The 20802-nt window shown below is 43.4% G+C and overlaps 1 long non-coding RNA gene across 3 annotated transcripts; it reads right to left on the bottom strand.

Moving 5' to 3' along the window:
- Positions 1-13480: 13480 nt before the first annotated feature.
- LOC309378333 lies at positions 13481-20695 on the bottom strand. 3 transcript variants are annotated; one of them, XR_014172022.1, is made up of 4 exons: positions 20580-20695; positions 19722-19787; positions 16242-16394; positions 13481-14474 (listed from the first exon to the last, which is right to left on the bottom strand). It is a non-coding gene; the product is annotated as an uncharacterized lncRNA (long non-coding RNA). The 3 variants fall into 3 exon arrangements; XR_014172023.1 differs by having other exon boundaries at positions 19722-19784; XR_014172024.1 differs by lacking the exon at positions 20580-20695 and adding an exon at positions 20497-20564.
- Between the last annotated feature and the right edge of the window lie 107 nt (positions 20696-20802).

Here is a 20802-nt window from a genome sequence, read left to right as displayed (position 1 = left end):
ATAATAGGTCAACTTTGAGTGAAACTTAGTTGAATACCACCCATTAAAAATATCAATTGAATGTCAACCAATGATATGATAGAATATTTATGCCCCTAATATATATTCTCTGGACATTTTCCATAGTTTTTTATTCTGTAACTGACTAGGGAAGGGGCACATCTTGTGATTACTAGAGGAGACTTTAAGGAGGTACCTAATTGTCTCTCGAGAAGTAATCTGCTAAAATTAGAGAGGAAATTTTAGGATACATGGAAGACTAAATGCATATGGTATCTGAAGTAGATTACACCTTGAAAAGGTGAAGTTAAACTTTTATTTCTCCTCGTAACTGATTTTAATTTTAATTTTTTCACTAGCAAGTTAGATCAGCTTTAGATTCCATTTCATTTTATTTTTAACTAGCCAGTTACTACAATCCAATGTGACTACCGTGACATACAGATAGGTAGCCGTGTTGGTCTGCCATAGTCAAAACAAAAAAAAATTCCTTCCAGTAGCACCTTAAAGACCAACTAAGTTAGTTCTTGGTATGAGCTTTCGTGTGCATGCACACTTCTTCAGATACCTGAAGAAGTGTGCATGCACACGAAAGCTCATACCAAGAACTTAGTTGGTCTTTAAGGTGCTACTGGAAGGAATTTTTTTTTGTTTTTACTGTGACATACATAATTGATCCTATCAATACCACACACTGTCCACTGGCCATCGTAAAAAAATGCTGTATTGCCTTTAGATGAGAACATCAGATGTGACTCAAATGAAAACAAAACCAAACGATATTCTCTGGGATCTATTGGAAGCTTTGTTGTGGGGAAGAATTGTAGCATACACATCCAGTAAATGTAAAGTAAGAGAAGCAAAATTAAATTATTTGATTTAAATTTTAAAAATGAAATTTGGTATCCTAGCTCAGTGAAACCTTAAATCAACATTATAGCTCCCATTCTCAAATAAGTATATTTGTATGCCAAAATTGCTATACCAAATCAACACAGAGCTCTGTTATAAGACAACATGTCGATTACTGTGCATTAAATAGACTATTGGGAAACAAACTCTTAGCATTTGTTTAATGGGGGGTTAGGACTATTAAATCAACATGCAATAAACAATAGGTGGCCATCCCTGCAGCACAGGGCTCACATCTCATTTTATATGGCCTCTGATGCCTCCTGTCTGCTCTATTCCTCTATCCCATCAAAGATCCATCATCCCTGATCATTTCTTCATCACTTTTTATGCTTAATAAAGTATATCTCCCCACCCTTTCTATGTACCTTCAAACAATTCTATGTAGTTTCAGAACAACCAGGGCAGTATTAGTATTAGTATCAGTATTAATATCAGTATTAGTATTAGCATTATTACTACTACTATTACTATTACTACTATTACTACTATTACTATTTTGGATAAACATAAATTGATGCTTTTGTGTGTTGTTTGTTTTTACTTTTTCCTAGCTTGACTTGGGAGAAATTATATTTTCTCCAGCTTTCTGAGAATGAATTGGGAGGCTTCTGCAGTGTGTGTGTGTGTGTGTGTAGCACATTAAAGCAGAAAATGAATTGCTTTGTTTTCCAGAACAGTAACAAACTTATCTGCTGTACTGACTCAATCTTTTTTTTAAAAAAAAAGAAAATCAGTTTCACGTGTTGTGTAAAGGGCCCTCTGTATTCACCCAAGCTCCAAAATGCCCAGAAATTACAGCTGTTAAGGGCCACAGCCTTAACAGGCATGCTACTTAGGCAATATTGGATAAGCAATTGTTATTATCCCGTGGTTAGTTCCAGCTTTATCACTATCGTAGAGCTGAATGGCTGTTAATTTCAGAGTGGTGGACCAAAGACTCACATTTGTCCATTCACTGGCATAGACACATGGAGTCTATACAGCTGAAGTAATTGTGCAACTGAGGCTACAATTCCATGCTACAAATGAAATGCATGGTTTGGTTGCTGCTAGCTGCTAGCATTTCAGATCTTTTTGTTAATATTTGAACAAGGCAAAACATCAGGAAATATGTAATTTAAAAATCCACCACAGTTCTTCTACACTACTACTGTCATATAAATGCCCCAGCAAATAAGTGATTTACAAAACGTAAATCTTATATTGTAATAGAAAAATAATAATATTGTCTGATCTAGAAGAGGAACTTCCTGCCCAATGCATATTGTCTGATGTTCACACAGCAGCCCTCTCTGGGAATCCCATTACCTACAAAGGTATTAGGAAAGTGATCCCAGATGAAAGCATTTATCCAATTCTAGTTGTTGTTTGGACAACTAAACCATTAGAGGGCTGCATCATTCCCCTTGCTACTGTTTGAAAGAAACCCACTGTTTTGAGTTTAACTTTGCTTTGTAAAACACTGATCTTAATTGTGGATGTTATCTCCTTCTTTGGATATAAAAGTACATTTACATTGCCAAAATAAGGTATGTTTGCAGAAATGAATATCCAATACCAAATGGCTATAGGAGGGTTTAATTTTATTGCTTTGGGATAGCCATTCATGTCTGTTACATTACGAGGGGTGTGTGAACATATAGGCTCCATGCCTATTGTTATATTTAACTAGTCCTCACAGCAGAATTCAGCTGAGATGTACCACTGCAGCTTCATGGCTTTGGAGTGGAGTGCCTGCCCATTTGCACAAAAGTTTCTATTGTGCATGGTGCTAATCACAACTGTGAAGCTTGCCATCAGCAGCATTGCAGGAATCCAAATATGCACAGACTTTTCAGTTGGCTACCATGTAGTACAGCTTCTTATGAGAGTCAGCCCTACTGGATGATGATGATGATGATGCCACCCTATATCCAGGGATCTCGGGGCAGTTCCAGGGGTCTAAACAATATTGTTCAAAACTGCTTAGACAGCAAATACTACAAATGTGAATCAGGCCATTTTGAGCCTGATGAAGATCTCAGCTAAAACAGATTATTGAATTTTAGCCATTATGTACCACAGCACTAAATGTATTGCATCAATGTACTCTGGTCTCAGGGACTTTGGGATCAGGCTGTTTCTCAGTGGGACAACAAAGCCCTGCTTCACATTTCTATTCAGAAGAATGTCCCATTGACATCAATTGGGCTTACTGTCATTTGCAAAATTGCCTTACCCTCCCTCTCAACCATACTTGGTCAATGAAGAGTTGGTCAATGAAGAGAAATTAAACTGAATATGTATTTTCAATTTGTTTTAGAGTCCAGCTCTGCAATAAACATTCTGGTTCCCCCCCAAAAAAAATTACAAGGGAAAGCTGTGTATGTGTTGTTTGCACTCAACTCTGGAACCAGGCCATTTAATAGAATGAGTCTGATATACATATATATTTCCTTTTTGCATAGTTATTTTTTTATATTCCTTCTGTCCAAAACCTTCTTGCTGCAGAGAAAGCACAGACGCTAGTAGGATAACAATATTAGTAAATAGCTTTGAGGCTGCAGTGATACTGTTTTCTCTTTTTGTGGACTTGTATCTGGCTTTATTGAGCATCAGTTGAGCTGCAAACTTGTATCTGCTGAATACATTATCACCTTCTTGAGGGGAGGGGACCACTCCAAAATCTTAGTCTATCCCCCAATCCATTAGTCTTCTGCAATGTATGCATCTGGACCCACACTTTCACTGCCTACACCATTCCTGGAAAGAACATGTCCTAAAAATGCCAGGGAACTTTTTTAGATTCTCCAAATGCTCTCCACATGTTTCCACTCACGTTATTTCTGTCCATACTCTTACCGCTAAGATGCTTACACAAGGATCTAATTAAAAATGGTGAGTGTAGCTCCCTGGCAGATGAAAGGTACACAGCAGGGCATAGCCAGTGCGATGGACAAAGCCTAGAAGCAGAAGAACAGATGAGTCGGAGGATGCTTGGGATGCAGGTTATCTGGCCATGAACCTGACCGGAAATGCTCAACAGAAGAGGCAAGAGGAGAGGAAGCTCGTGGTAATGGCTATGGTATACGCACAGTCTATAAGTAGTGTCTTTCTTGGAACTTGACATTAACTTGGATACCTCTGCCCTGCTGAATGGGAGGTGTTCAATTTTAGGGCTGACCCCCTTTCCCTTTCTTCACTTTGAAATCTGATCCCTGCATTTCTCCTTTGTTCTGATGAGGTTCACAAAGGTTGGCTTCGCAAGCAACCCCAAGAGCTGAACCTGGAAGATCAGGACAAAACACTTTACATCGCAGCTCAACTCTTTTCTAGCTAAATTACTTCACATAATGCAACACTGCTCAGCTTCTTGATCAGCAAAATGGCCTGCGCGCTGAATCAGTGCATGCTTTTTGCCAGCATGTCTCAGGTGTACCCTTTTGTGCATACACACTGCGCAAAGAAAAAGAGAGAGAAAGTTCTTCCACCCAGATGTGGGTCAAAACTGTCCAAAACAGTGTCTTTGAGAAAGTGCAAAATGTGTTTTTGACAGCCAGGGTGTGACAACAACCATCCCTTAGGCATTCCGGATAAGGATTTCAAGCAAGATGGCATCTCAAGTGTCATAATCTATTTCATTTTAGAAATTAAGCTGAGGTTGGGGATGAGAGACTCTTACACCTAGGTTATGTACATATGTTTGCATGGAATATTTACTCACTGCACAATCCTATGCATGTTTACTCAAAAGTAATTCCCACTATGTACAATTGGCCTTACTCTCAGGAAAGTCTGCCTCTAGAACCTTTGAAAAGAGTGCGCTCAACATTGATTGCCATGTGCAACTATAGCCAGGAGGACAAGGTAGCCACCAGGCAAGCAGTAATTACAAAGGAAACAAGAGGTGAAATATTAGATTGGTCCTGCCAGTGACAAGATTCTCGCTTTTTCTTTGCCGCCCATTTGTTTGTGTAGCTATATTTAACTGGCACTTGATTGAGGAAATGTTGAAAATAGCAGTTAGGGCTTCCCTAATGAGACCTCTAGAGGAAAGCAATGGTGTGCAGGGGGGTCAGAAATAATGGAGTAGTGCAAGGGGGTGGGGAAGGAGACTTAACCCTTTCCTGGAAGAAAGGTTTTCACACACTAAGTTAAAGGAGTGATATACAGAATATGGGGAAATATCCGAAAGTGTTTAATCACAGCAACGCCTAGACATGTTCACAGCTCAGTTTTACTATTATTGGGGGTGGGCTTTGTGATAGGTGCTTCACATCCAGCTGATGCCATTTATTATCTTCTACCCCAAATGCAAGAGCACTCTCTGAACCAGAATTGATTCACATGGGGGGGCGGGGATGCAAACCAGTTGGATTTTTTTCCGTTAACTATCACTAATGTGGTTTGGAATACACAATCTACCAAGAAGAAAAAGAAGTTACAGTATCTGCTATTTAATCTCTTTTTAATCCATTCCAATGGTGTCACTGCCAATTTGAATAAAATATTGGGGGGCAGGTAAGCCCCACCCCACATAATTGTTCACAAGACACGGCACACACACACCATTTGAATGGCAATGCCTATCAATTTAGGGAGGCGACCCCCTCAAATATATTATTGAGGGGCGCTGATGGGAACTCAGCCCCTAGGAGTTAAAATCCATCCTGTTTGTCGGTTTTGTGCACACTATACCTTTAAGGCACATTTGAGGCACATTCTACCTCTCAAAGAATTCTGGGCACTGTAGTTTGTTAAGAGTTGCTGGGAATGCTAACTCTGTGACAGATAAACTACAGTGCCCAGAATTCTTTGAACAGGAAAATGTGCTTCACATTTGCCTTAAAAGTATAATGCGTACACAGAGCATCTCATCTCAGAAATAGGTGCCTCTCCCTTTTTTCCCATCACTCTTCCTTTCCATCTTTATTTTCAACAGTATCAGTTTCCTATACTCTTTCTTTCCTTTTCCCCAGCTTCCCCAGCTTTATTGCAAAGATGCCACCAATATCTCCTCTGACAAATGACAGCTATCTTATTTTCTCCTTTCTCTCCTTCATCAATACACTCATTTATCTTTATTTTTCTCTCACTGTCGTTGAATCTCCATTTTCTTGCTTCTGTTCTGCCTTCTTCTTTTTCTCATTGACAAAGATTGCTTTCTCTTTGGCATCTCAGTTCAAACCCAGAGCATCTCACACTGCTGCTTGGTTTTATAACATAAGCAGTTAAAATAGAGTGTGGAGGAGCAAGCAATCCTAGGATTTACCTGAATTAAAGCTTCCGGTTCTTTATAAATGTACATAGAAGTAATCCTGCTGAAACCAGTCAGGATTCAGATATACTTCTATAGAGCTCAGTATCTCCATCCAGGAACTGTGTTATAAAGAACACTGAATAAATATACAAAAGTAACAGAAAGCAGTGATGTGCTCAAAGTATACTAGCAAAAGAAGGTATTGCCAATGCAATCATCTGTATGATGAAAACAGCTACCAGTTAAACACCATTAGTTTTTAATAGATTGAGTTCAATAGGCAAGTGGGCATAGGGTTGTGACCCTTGTCTTGCAGTACAACCCTAAACAAGTACAGTGGACGCTTGGGTTGCGAACGTGATCCGTGCGGGATGCACATTCGCAACCCTCAGCAGTACATCTGCGCACATGCGGGTTGCGATTCGGCACTTCTGTGCATGCGCAAAGCGCGATTTAGCGCTTCTGCACATGCACAACTGCCGAAACCTGGAAGTAACCCATTCTGATACTTCTGGGTTTTGGTGGGTGTGTAACCCGAAAAAAACGCAACTTGAAGCAGCTGTAACCCAAGGTATGACTGTACAGTATTCAGTGCACTTTACCCCCTGGTAGCGATGCAGGTGGCACTGTGGTCTAAACCACTGAGCCTCTTGGGCTTGCTGATCAGAAGGTTCAAATCCCCACAATGGGGACAGCACGGGTGGCGCTGTGGTCTAGTAAATCTGTTTCGGATTACAACCTCAAATTCTTAAGACCCTGCTTTAGTTCATTGTGACAAAGAAAGCTTAAGGCTGAGTTTTGCATTTCAAACATATGACTGATTTCACGATGAATACCTAAATCAGTTTTCCCCCATTTTCTGCATAATTAATACAAATAAAATGGATTTAATATACATGGTATTGCAATGGATATAATATACATGAAAGTGAAGGACAGTTTTACACAGAAGGCTAGCAAGGTTCTTGCTTCAATTGATTTGCATTGCAATATTGGCGAGAATGGAGGGGAAATTAAAAGTGGTTTTGCACTGATCTTAGCACCAAATGTGAAAATCTATACAAGTTGTTTGTTGTTTAGTCGTTTAGTTGTGTTGCCCATTTATACATGTGCCAGCCATGATATCACATGTGCACACTGGAGTGCATGCATTTATATAGTACGTGAAATAGGTTAACCAGCTCCACAGCCCAATTAAAAAAACTCAAAGGCTTGCAGGTGAGTGTCATTTGTGAAAAATGCCTATAAATGACGAGCATGCCCACTTTTTCCCGGTCCACAGAACCTGCTACTCCACCCAGCGAGGTCAGCTTTCTGAGAGGTTTCTGGAGGGATTAACAGGTCCTCGAAAGTACAGGCCTGCTCTTCATTCCATGCGCGCCTAGATAACACGAGGGCGCCGAAGAGCCCGGGCCAGGCTCAGAGGACACGGTGGGCAGGGCTTGAGCAAGAATGTCCTCGGAATCGCCAGCCCCAAAGGCGCTCCTCAACGAGATTACGCACGTAGGTGGGTCTTCGTCGTATTTCCTGGAATAATGGCGCCGGCTAAAAAAAAAAGCCGGGGCTTCAAACTGAACCACCCTTCGGATTTGTTTGGAAAGTATTAGGATCCAGCATGTTCAATAGGTGAACAGTAAGAGCAGCCGCGTTAGTCTTCTGCAAGAAAAGCAGCAAGGCTTGTGGCATCTTAAAGATTGACAGATTTAGTGTAGCAGACCTCGAACTAGACAGAGCCCGCTTCGTCAGATGCACCAGGTGATATCCTCCTGCCATATAAATATGGGCAAGTCATGGAATAAATATGGATGTGGGGAAATTAATACATACGATTGTTATCAGCGGTGGGTCAAATGGCCGTGAAACACACACAAAAAAGACAGTCTGCCTCAATCGTAAAGCTTAACTCTGCAGTCAGTTTACTTAGGTGAACCTTTTCATAGAATTACCACAGACTGTGCTTTCGGCGTTTTACGGCGGTTTGGCCCCATTGTTTATATTGTCTCTTTCATATGCCCATTTTACGTCCCTGTCAACTGAGAATAACTATTGAAGCATACGCTATGCAGAAAAAATAATAATTATGTCATAAGAAACCTGTTACTTGTTGAGATGCCACAAAACTCTTTGTTGTGGTTGTTTGAATAAAGTAAGATGAACGCGGAGTGCGTTTCGCTCTCCGATGGCGTAGCCAGCGCCTAACCCCAAGCATCTGGTACTCATAGAATCATAGGATGGGAGAGTTGGAAGGGACCCCGAGGGTCATCTAGTCCAACCCCATGCCATTCAGGAATCTTACGCATCCGTGACAGACGGCCACCCAAAGAAGCCTCCAAGAAGAGTCCACCACCTTCCGATGGAGTCCGTCCCATTGTCCAACAGCTCTTGCCGTCAGAAAGTTCACCTTGGTGTCTAGTCAGCATCTCTTCTCCTGCAACTTGAAGCCATTGGTTTGGGTCCTACCCTCCGGAGCAGGAGAAAACCTCTTCAAACCTTGATCCATCCTCTTGATTTCGGTGCAGAAACAAGTTCAAGACTACTGATATCAGGATTGTTCTTCAAACTGCCTTCAGGACCGTGATCTTTACGTGAGTTACTGACCTCCCAACCACTCCCACGCCATCCTCTGCCCACGCACCTTTGCTTCCTCGGTTGTTTTTTGGGGGGAGGGAGAGTTCGTAATGAATTTGCCTTCCTCTCCCAATGGTTTTAATGCAGAATTCCCGCTGAGTAAGCCTTCAAGACGTCGGGATCTAGGGAAGGAGGTTGACTCTGCTGAGTCTGACTTTCCTGAAATTGTTCAGAAAAGAATAAAGGGATTAAATCCCTTTCTGGGAAGGGAATAGCAAAAACTCTTGTGTGTGTCTGAAGATACAAATCTCGACCATATAAATATAAATTTCGACCATACTGTAGTTCATTTGCGAAAGTTATCGTTTGATTTTACACACTTGGTTCGCGCGAAGAGTTACTATTTCTAGTGGATATTCTCTCTAGATACATACATAGAAACATTCCTATCAGGTTCAAAATGAAAATAGAGGAGTAAACAGCTGCATTCATTTATCTTTATTAAAATTTATATACCGCTTGATTGTTTTAATAAATAACTAAAGCGGTTTACAAAAATAATAAAACAATGACATGATCAATTAAAACAGTTGAAAGCAACTATTTAAAGCATGTATCAATGCCTGCATTTATAAAAGACTCCTCCAAACTTTTCCTTGCCTTTTATCTACTGCTCACTTTTTGCCTACGCTGACACGAGGATTTTTTTTATTGAGAGCAAACAGTTACTATTTCTGGAGTAACTAGATAGAGACAGGGGTTAGTAGGTTGGTAGATACTATAGACTACTTTATTTGGGAACTATCCTGATCTGTTTCAGTCAATGCACCTTTGTCAGGATTTCACAGTAGAGTGGAGATTCCATCCGCTTGAACTTTCTCACAAATAAAGTTTGTTTACGGCTGGACCATCAGAACTGAGTAAATTATCTAAATGACTCTCTCTTGTTATGTGCGGGTGATCACCAACGTTAGAATATGGATTCCAGTGGGTCTGCTCTGAATGTGACTTACTTGGATGTCACCAGTACTTTGCCATTATTGTTGGGCGTAGAATTATTGCCATTTCACTGATTCACTTCTCTCCTCTAGCGAAATTTAACATCCCGATCCTAAGTAGGACTTATGAATAATGGGACTTCCTTTCCCCCCTCTTATGTTCAGAATATCTCCTGGGAGTAGTCCTGCCTGTTTTGCCTAAATGCTTCCAGCCGGCTCGATCCCAGGAAGATATTCCCCAACAAGCAGAAATGGAAAGCTAAAACCGCAAAGGATGGTCAAAATACACCAGCTGAACTATATTTTTTGACAATGAAAATATGAAGCACGATTCAAGAAGGCCGTTCATTGGGACATTCGTTCATGACGCTTCAAAAAGGTTATTCTGTTCTATGCAGCTAAGAAATCATGTGGCAATTGTTTACTCGTGGCTGGAGGCTCTTTCTGATGCCAGTGTGCCTTCATTTTTTTATTATTATTATTATTATTATTATTATTATTATTATTATTATTATATCATTGCAATACAGTCCTTCTCCACTTCTGTATGTCCGCCTGTCCATCTACTGGTATCTTCAAGGTCCAATCTGACGATGTAGTCTCTTGCCTACAGTACTTCATGCCATCATAAGCTGGTAAGGCTGGGAACCGTGCATTCATTCATTCATTCAGCCAGCCAGCCAGCTAGCCTTTATTGGCATAATTTAGACAATAATATCAGGAAAGAAAAGGAAAAAAGCAACCCCTTTCCAGGGAGTCAGTCTCATTGAACTTAATGGAGTTAACTTCTGAGTGGGTTTGAGTGAGTGGGTGGGTGGGTGTGGGTGTGTACATGCAGGGGGGTGGACTGCTAAGGCAGGGTTGCTAAACTGTGGCCTGCCGGATGTTGCTGGACTCCAGCTCCCATCAGCCCCACAGTCAAGCATGGCCGATGGTCAGGAATGATGGGAGTTGCAGTCTAACAAGATCTGGCGAGCCTCAGTTCACCCACCGACACAGCTTGAAAGGCCAATTCTTCTTTCTGATTTTACTGAGTTTAGGCCCAACGATCCCCTAGGAAGTGTTATTGTTGTTGTTGTTGTTGTTGTTGTTTCCCTTCTCTCTACCTGTCCAACTTTTTTTCCTTTTGGGAGCAGGGATTAGTTTCCGGATTTCCCTCTTCGCCACTAGCAGTATTCAACCCCTCTACATACCTACACCCGGCAAGACTTCAGCTCGGTCGGCAGCCTCCCGGGTTTCCAACTGAGGGGGAGGGAGGAGAGAGGGGGTCGCCTTCTGCTGGCGCCTTGCAAAGGAGAAAGCGCACGCAGGCAGGCTAGGGAAGGAGGGAGACTCCCAGCGCGCCCCGCCGCTTTTCCAGTAAGCCTCTTTGTGTTTACGTTATGGCATTTTTCTGTTTGTAATTATTTTTTATTTTAATTTATGTCATTTTTAACATGAGCCAGACCATTGCTCTCCCCTTTCGCCTTTTGTACACAGTGACTCTCTTCATGATAGTATGTCCTTTTCCATACACACACATATACATACCCCCTGGTATATTCCCCCACCTCTTCCCTTTTTCCGAGCGTGTTTACTACTCTTTATTAACAGACTTTTTTCTAATATTTCTTCCTCTTCCCAACTCCCTTCCCCCCCCCACGCCCCAGCCTGCCATTCCCTGGTGTGTCCGCTTTTTTATTTTGTTTTTTTTAAAAAAAAAAAGAAAAAGAATTTGCCCTGTCTTGCTTTATTTGTTTGTGTGAAATTTAGTTTGAAAGGAGATCAGAGAGAGCAGGAGGGGTTTGTCATGAGAGAATGACCAAGTGACCCGAAGTCTGATTATATGTCATTATCTGGAGACTCGGTGTATCCAAATTACCAAAACGGCCTCACTCAGCCAGATCAATTACATTTAGATACAGAGAGAGAGAGAGAGAGAGAGAGAGAGAGAGAGAGAGAGAGAGAGAGAGAGAGAGAGAGAGAGAGAGAGAGAGAGAGAGAGAGAGAGAGAGAGAGAGAGAGACTGAGGAAGGGGGGCGAATGAGGGAGGGGTTGGATACGCAAATATAGGCACGCCGACACCTCTCTCTCTCTCTTTCTCTGAGTGTGGAAGCGCAGAACCTCACGCAACTTTCGCCAGTGCAACGTGCTCAGCCTAAAAAACACACGTCGGTTTGAGCACCATGGGATCGCGCAGGTAGAAGCGGGCGCTACTTGCGTAAAAATGTACCGTATTCACGTGCCCCGAGGTTCGGATTCATAGTTTAGTCGCGCCTGTTCTAGAAGGCTAGTGTGAACCCGAAGGAGACCGCGCTCATCCAAAAACGAGGTCTGAAAGCAAACGCCAAAAGGCGCCCAGTTAGCCACTAGTCGTGAGATGTGTCATGGGGGGCGGGTATAGAGCAAGGGATCTCTTATGAAGTATCAAGTCGTGTAGGAATACAAACTTGCCAAAAGCAAGGAAATATTGTAGTGCAGAACAAATGTAGGATTGCCAATCCTCCCTAAGAGTTTAACCGCCACTGTAATCGGAGCCCCCATCACCCCAAGACAGTTTTGTAGTATTTCCAAAAGATGGTCGTCGTCTGACTCCGGCGACTCTCCATGTTTTACTTTTCTTAGCTATTACCATTACTCACATAATATTGATCTACCTAGAGGTCAACTTCAAAATCTGCAGCTAGGGTTGTCACTTTTTTTTCTTGCCATCACTCAGTTACAGGGCAGGCAGAACTTGTCTACAGCGCGCCCCTTAAAGGCACAGGAACCCTGGCAGGGGAGATGAGGTAACGCGCGCTCAATTTGTTAACAATTGCAGGGCTCTGAGGATGGAGAGAAGGGGAGCAAGGCCGTCGTCCGCACGGCTGAGAAGCCAGGCTTCGCCTTCCATCCGCGGTCACGCAGTTCCATCAGGCTGTAGCAGCGGGTGAAGAGGAGGGGCGCAGGGGCCCAGGGACCACTCCTCTGGTGCAGCTGAAGGACCAGCAATTCTCGCTTCCTCCTCCTCCTCCTCTTGATCGGTTTCCATCCCAGCTGGTCATCAGAAGAACTTGTCACTAAAAAATGGTCCCTAGATATAGTACTTATTTTCTCCTGCCTCCCCCCTCCTCCCAATATGAGAACATGTCTTGAAATCAAATTGAATTTTGTTTGAGTCTCTGGTCCTCATGGATGTTGGCACATATTATGGCTGTATGATCTGCATTGTTTTATTGGTACTGTTGCTGTGAGTTTGTCATGGCCTTTGACTAGAACAATAATCTTATATTGATCCTATTGAGTGAGCAGTCTTACTGTGCAATCCTTTGCATGTTTACTCAGAAGTAAGTCCCACTCTGTTCAGAAGAGGTTACTTCCTAGTAAACGTGCTTAGGATCTCCGCATCATGTTGCAAGATCCATTAGGCTGTGTCCAACCTTACTCCTACTCAGAGACGACCCATTGAAATGAACGGATGTGACTAACTTAGGCACATTGATTCCAATGGGCCAACTCTGAGTAGGACTAACATTGCTTACAACTCATTTTGATTTCAACTAATATTTGCTGTACGCAACTATAGGAAGAAGTCCATGAATCACCCCCGCCAAGTAAACATTGTCAATGTTGACAGCCTTACTTCCAAGGCTATCACCTTCAGCTAAAATTTGATTATTGAAAGAAAAAGACGACACGGAATAGCAACAAAATCGCATGTAATTTACTCTGCTTAATTCTAGAGACTTTGTGCCATGGGTCTGTAGACTCTTACACGCAAAAAGAAAACATGGAACGAAGATCACAGAGAGATGCTTATTTTTATTTTTACCTTTAAATATGCCCAAGACAAATTATAAAATGTGCGGGGGGGGCGACGATATTACAGTAGAGATGAGAAAGAAACCATGCAAATAACAACTGTTTAAATATAGTGTCCATATTTGTTGTATTTAGGGGGGCAGGAAAAGAGAGAGAGAAAAGCGAAAGTCACCCTAGCAAGACTTCTCTTAGAGATTCTTCAGCAGGGCAGAAATTTCTGCCCATATGATTTAAGTACCATAGTGCATTTCAAACAGGACTTGAGATCGGAGTTGGGTCCGTCGCACCTTAAATCTGCGGCGAGCATGGGCACTCCTTCATGCATTCAAATAGTTCTCTAGTTTGTCGAATAATAACATTGGGAAATGGCTTAAGAACCTAGGAGCACTCCAGTGCCCCGATAGCGCGTCGAACAAGCCAGCCCTGACACTTTATTGATACCACCCACCCACAAACAAGTATTTTCTACTCCCCTGGTCGATTTGTGTAACTGGAACTGCTGGGGTGGGGGCGGGAGGGAAGAGGAGGGGGAGATGCAGCCCGCCAGATGTCAGCTGGCCTTCAAGACTCCCGGATTTCTGCATAAATTAATAATCTGAAGAAAAAGAAGGTTTGGCGGAAAGATGATACAAGCCTCTGCGAATAAACCTGTCAAGCTGTAGCCTGACCCCCCTAAAACACAATCAAGCTTGCTTGCCAGTGTTTCCTCATGACTTCAGTGAAACTTGTTTCTGTGGCGTTTTAAGCCAACCGTTTCTCCTGGCTTGCCTCTAATCGGTTTAATAGGAGGAGATGCAAACCACAAACCCGCTGGAGTCACAGGACAGCCTTTAAATCCATCCAGCGCCTCCGGTCGAGCTGGGAAGTAGACTGTTCCGTTGCCATTCTCGCTGCCCCGACCCGCGAATGACTCGAAGTCCTTCTGCAGTGGAAGGGAATCCAAAGAAACTGGGCGTGACACGAATGGAGAGCATCTGAGAGAAAAGCGGGATATAAATATGCAGCTATAAGAAATATGCCAGCATTATGATCTTTCCCTATAAGGATTCTCTGTCTGTGTCTGTCTGTCTCTCTCTCTCTCTCTCTCCATGAACGTGGCGAATTCTGATGAAGGAGGTAAAGGCAATAATTTGCCTCCATTGAAAATCGTGGGGTGCAGTTCCCAGGAAAGGGGACGAGAAAGAATTGCTATTGCAGTACAAGGGAGGGGTTGAAAACATGCAAACAAACAAACAACACATCATGTAATGACAGCTGGTCGGGGGGGGGTGAAAGAGGAAGGGCGCACGACCTCAGGTGCCACCTTGCAAATATTTACTACTCCTTGGCCTTACTATGGCTGAGCTAATGCTGAGTTGAAACTTTGGCAGAACCCGCTCGCAAGACCCACCAGCTAATGTAAGGAGGACGATTTCAAAGGCGATTAATACACCCAGGACTTGATTTCATTTCACTGCGATTTACTTCCAGGTGAACCAACCTGTAAAGAGCACAGCGCAGCCGGATCCAAAACACAGGTTTTGATTGGGATACGAAAAGTCACTACGGTTTAGAATCCCAATTTGGATAGGAACGAACAAGAGGGAGGCGGGAGAGAAAGTGGTGATTGTCTTCTAAAGAAAACTGTTTAGCATCCGCGCCTTATTCAGGTTATAAATGCAGGCGGTCGTTTCCGCTGGGAAGATTGAGAGAGAGAGAGAGAGAGAGAGAGAGAGAGAGAGAGAGAGAGAGAGAGAGAGAGAGAGAGAGAGAGAGAGAGAGAGAAAGAAAGAAAGAAAGAAAGAAAAGGACAGCATCAGGTGCCGCAGTGTGTAGATTAGAACGAGGGCCACACGATGCCTGGTTTGGAGAGGTTGCAATTCTTCTTGGGGACCGTCCTGTCTCCTGGTGTATCTGCTGTTTTCACTGGGAGCCCAAAGAAGCTGTTTAGGAGTACAAGTCAGTGACTGCAGTCCTACGGACGCTTATATTTTGGAGCAAGTCCCATTCATCCTGTTGTTGTTTGATTGTATTTGGGAGCGGCTTTAGAGGCGGAGGAGCCAATACCGGGGAACAAAAACTGGCACAGAAGTAAATCTCAGAATTTGCTTCCGAGTCAGTATGAATCAGATCGCCGTGCTTTCAGAGGGTTTTGGTTTTTTTTAATCTTAGGGGGAGAGCGCTCTTGTATTACCCATCAAAACTACAACTGAACAGCTTACATTATATTCCTGTTTTCCTCCATTCGCTTGGCTACGTGACTTTAGAACTCATTTTTAAGTGGCAATTTAAAAGCCGTGTGCCGGCTCCTTCATTGTTAATAAGTTGGGAGGGGGACGAATAAAAACTAACTCTTAAAACACAAAAAGCGTTTTGTTTTCGATCCCCTTCAGTTAGTCTTTGAGGCTCCTTTGGTATGAGTTTTGCAAGCGAAAACAAATGCCTGCAAAAGAGGGCACCTCTCGCTCCCCCCCCCCCCCTCTGATACATACACTCATAATATAAGCACATATTTTTCCCTACTTGGGTTCATTTTTAAAAGCAAAAGGGGAAATGGAAGTTAGAAGGCAAGGGAAATAATTTGGTTCCCAAGAAATAAATGTGTGGCTTGAAAGCACGTGGACCGAAAGGGTCCCAACGCAGCCATCTAGCCGGTCCCACCTGTCACCTGTCCAGCGCCTTGCGCACGGAGGACTCTTGTCCGCGTCCACGAGGCGGAGCCCTCCCGGCACCCGTAGTTCAGGACCCTCTCCGGGACATACCTTGACCTGCGATTCAGTGACACACTTTACTGAACTGCGCCCTCCCTCGGACTTGCAGAATATCCACTCCACCGTGCTCCAGTTCCGCCCAGGCTGCTTTTACTTTTCCACACCAGTTTGAGAAGGCTCAGGCCAGAAGGACAACGAAGCTCCCTTGAAAGGCAACAAAGAAGCAGTTATGAATGTATTGCTGGGACTAGAATCTGGCAAAGAGAGCAACCTTATTTCTTTCTTCTTCTTCTTTTCCTTATCTCCTCTTTATCCTCCAGATCAGCATCCGCGCATTTCCTCGTAGCCATCCTCCTAGTTTATAATTTTCCCCTCCCTTTATTCCTTTGCTCGTCCACCTTTCCTTTTCTCCCCTTCCTGCTTCGCAATCCATAACTCTGAACATCCTCCATCTGTGTCTCCGTTTGTTTATTTATTTATCCTGCATCCCAGGAAGCAGAAATATTGGAACTGAAACCGGTTTGGATCCATCCTCCTAAACACGTCTAATCCGCAATAAAGCGTTTAGAATCCTGCTCTAATTCGACTGAATCCCACAACCGCTCTCCTGCAAACCATCATTTACTTAAGCAACCTATAAGTGTGTAGATTTTCAGTCTGAGGTAATAATATATACTACTATCACCGAACGTGAGCTCCTGTCTGTTTTACAATTTATAAGCAGCACCAATATTTGGAAATTATCATAAAACCTCTCGAAGAAATAGAAATCAATGCTGCATTGTAGTGGAGTTCAGTGCGCATTTATACGAAGTCACACCCTTAGGATTTGAGTGGAAAAGAAAGCGCATACAATTTTTATTAGTGTTATTCCTAGGGTGTGTATCTGTTTGAGGCACGGAGAGTGTGCATGCCGGTGTGTGGAGAAGATTTCAAAGCAGACTATGGGAAAGGAAAATAAGTGATCCTGCGCAGGCTGAGTCGGCCTGGCGGTTTGGGGTAAATAAATAAAGCCACAACTTCTGAGAACCGCAGGACGCTGCGTCCTATTGGCGCGCTTTGCAAATCCAGAAGTGGCGCTTTAAAGGCCGCGGTTTGGGCGTCTAGATAAGGGAAGCCGCTCCCTCCCACCCCAAATGGCATTCCTTAAACGGTTTGCGGGCTGCTCTTCTGATCAGTATCTCAGGTGGCTCTGGTCGCATTTCGCTCTGCCGCTTGCTTGCCAAAGCTTTTTATCCCTGGAGATATTAGGGAACCAGCTGCAGCGGTTCACCACAGCCGCTCTTAAGTTTTTCAGGCTTGCGTTGGGGGCACGCCTGAGAGATGGCACGCCATTTATTTGCACTCGAAATTGTCTGCAAACAAATAGGTCCATTCAGCCTCTGCAAAGCCCACATTTCTGGATTGATTAATTAACACACGCGCGCACACGCATGCATCCAACCACAACGCATCCAACTATTATTCAGATCCCCTCACAGCTTTATTCTGGAGCAATGAACTCTTGCTAAACTTTGGTGAACAGCCGAATCCACAAACTCAAAACTGGATTGTGGTCCAAACAACTCAGATCCTAATCTAAAAGGATTTTGTTCTAGGAGGAAATGAGTCCCGCTGCCTATGTCCAAGGGATCTTATTTCCCAGTACGTGTGCACAGGATTGCTGCGTCAGAACACACAACGAAGCATATTCCTTGCAAACAAAATCAACTGAGGCCAAATGCGGGATCACTTTGCTTGGAGATCTGGGTGTTAATCGTCTTACAGTTCAATGCCTTGCATGTCTGCTCGGGAGCGAGTCACACTGAATTCAAAGGGCCTTGCTCCCAGAATAACTGTGGGCATAGGATTGCCACCAACATATGCCTGGACCTGAAAAGCGGAACCGGGCCAAACGCTTGGATGCACCCGTGGTCCTGGTGATTTTCGCGTCCTCGCTGCTCTCCTGACTGCCATACTTCACTGTAAGTGGGCGCGACCCAAGTCCCACCGAAAGCCATGGCCCAATTCTCGTGTGACTGAATGGTTAGGATTGCATTCGGTGTTCTTCCCTGCGTTGTACATCACGGTTTCGCAAGAATAATAGCCAACCACGAGAGCGCCCTGGATTGAGACAGGAACACGCCGCAATATACTGGAAACAGATCTTCACGTCCCATTATAACATTCATGTGGCTTATATTTCTGTTTGTTTCCATTATACTACCGCTATTTACTCTGCATATTTAATTCAGCTCTCCACTCCCGCACTGAGATACACATACACACCCACGCCACCGGGATATACCGTGCACTTAGGTTTATTTCAGACGCACAGTATTCTGTTCGGAGCAAACGAGAGGAACGGTTTTAAAATTATATAGGATCTCGCTGGTGTTAGGATCATCGCCGGCGGCAGACCGTTCCTGACACTCTGATGTTAAAAGTTCACAATCCTAGTCATAATCCAATTGTACACCAGATTGCACCCCTATTTGAATACAACAGGATAAGAGTATAAGACTTATTTACTTTTTTTTACCCTAAGCAAAGCTGCAAAACAGCAACCACGCCCTTTCATTCAATTTCCATTCGTACTAAAGCCGAGGGCACGCTCCGGTCTTAGGTGTGCTATGCATTGCAATGGAATGCACCAGCTGAATTAGGTTCAGTACCGCTGTCCCTGTGAGGATGCATGGCAGGGAGAACCTATAAGCCTTTCGCCACGGTCCTAGCATGCTTACTCGGGAGTAAACGCCGCAGGGTTGTAATGAGGATAATTCAAGTAAGGGCGCATGGGCCCGCAGCCTTAATATTTTCCCTTCACTTTTGCCATTCAGATTAGACTGTAACCAATAAACTGGAAGACAAGAGAAGCGACCTTGGAATGGATCCGCACCTCCATGTTTAATCTGCCCTTCCTTCTCTCAAAATATCAGGAAACCAAGAACATTTCCCCCCTCTGTGGGCCTTGCAAAAGCCTGCGATGTGCAAACAGTTAAGCCGATGTGCTCGGATTTGAGCCCATGGAAGCGACCACAAATAAAGAAATCGTATTTCCTTCCAAGGATTCTCCTGGATCGGTGATTTGTTGAACTCCGATTTTGGAACCGCGTCCTAATCTGCTCCAAATCCTAGCAGTTCTCTTGCCAAGACTGGAAAGATTCTTTTGCCCAGCCATTGAGTCTTCTTGGAGGAAGGAGACAGGGAATGTACTCAGAATCCTTTCTCCGAGCTACCAGTTTCTCTGCGAAATGCAGTCGGGGATCCTTTTTCCTGTTACAATGTGTTCGACATCTCCCAAGCACAAAAATCTATCCCTATATCTGCTGGCGTTGTGCCGGGCCTGCCTATTAAACATCTCTTTTAACAACTCCCTGCTCATAAGTGAAACCCCTTTTACTTTAAGTTTGCCTAGGCATTTCGATATAGATAGATATATTCAGTATTATGATTATTGGTGGAACAAGAGAAAGACAGGCAGATCTTTAAATTTTGGTGAAAGGAGAAAATAAGGTCACGACGTGCTGTTAAAAAGATTTGGTTACTTACCCAGTTGGGCTGGCTAAGTGAAGGGGAAGCTGAGTTCAGGCAGGGATTGTGTGAACGCCCAAACTACTGAAATAAATTGATTCGGGTTCACATTGCTTTCTTTTGAAAAGTAATTTATTCCTTAAAATCTCTCTTGCCCCCGACCCCCGTGCTTGGCCTTTTGGGCAACGGACTGTTTTGTACAGACAGGAAACAAATTCCCCCGCTTTGCAACTGATTCGATCTAGTTTTTGATTGTTCAATTTTTGCCACGTACATAGTGCGATTGACAACTCCGGATAAGTCCTAAGCAAACTAGAAGTCTGCTGTAAAGTGAATTGCGGGAGGAAACTCATTAACAAGGTCCACTGCAATTGCATTTTGCACTGTCAGGGAATTTTTCCTTGTTACACCGATTCCGATTACATTGTAGGTAGAAATGGATCTCATTGATTTTTTTGGGGGGGGTACTTCCAAGTGATAGCATATTGTGGCATTCATTAGGGGGAAAATATTCTGATTGTCCCACACTACCCTAAAAAAAAATCCTGAAAAAAAGTCCCAACAAACATTTGTAACTTCATAATCCATCACCTCTCCGCTACTGCTGTCACTGCTCTTTGAGTAACACAGTCCCTATTGCAAGATCATAAACAAGCATACAGTGATAGAAAATATACTCACATACGGGTGCGTTATAATTATAATAACATAATTATATTGCATGCAGAGTATATTCCAAACCTTAGAACCATAGAACACCTTAATTGAGATAATCAGCTATTTTAGTCCTTACATCTATCAGCCTTTCTATCTGTTCCTCCATCTGGCTCTCCATATCATCAACCCAAATAAATGCATGCACGCCCGCATACTTACAGCGAAACGTTGTTAAACCCTCGCGTTAACCTCTGTTGATGCTTGGAGGGGGGGACCCTTTGCCTCGTTTGTTTTAATTATATTATGGATAGGAACCGCAGCCAATCCTAAAAGAGGAGCCGAACAATTAGCAGCGCGAAGATCAAAAAAAGTTTTATGGCCCGCAGAGGGAGGCCCCGCCTCCCGGCTGCCCGGATTGGCCCGGAGAGCCTCTGACGACATA

This window comes from Podarcis melisellensis, assembly GCF_964234715.1.
Source record: "Podarcis melisellensis genome assembly, chromosome: 9".
Taxonomy (NCBI): Eukaryota; Metazoa; Chordata; class Lepidosauria; order Squamata; family Lacertidae; genus Podarcis; species Podarcis melisellensis.
This window is presented reverse-complemented; position numbering and strand designations above follow the sequence as displayed.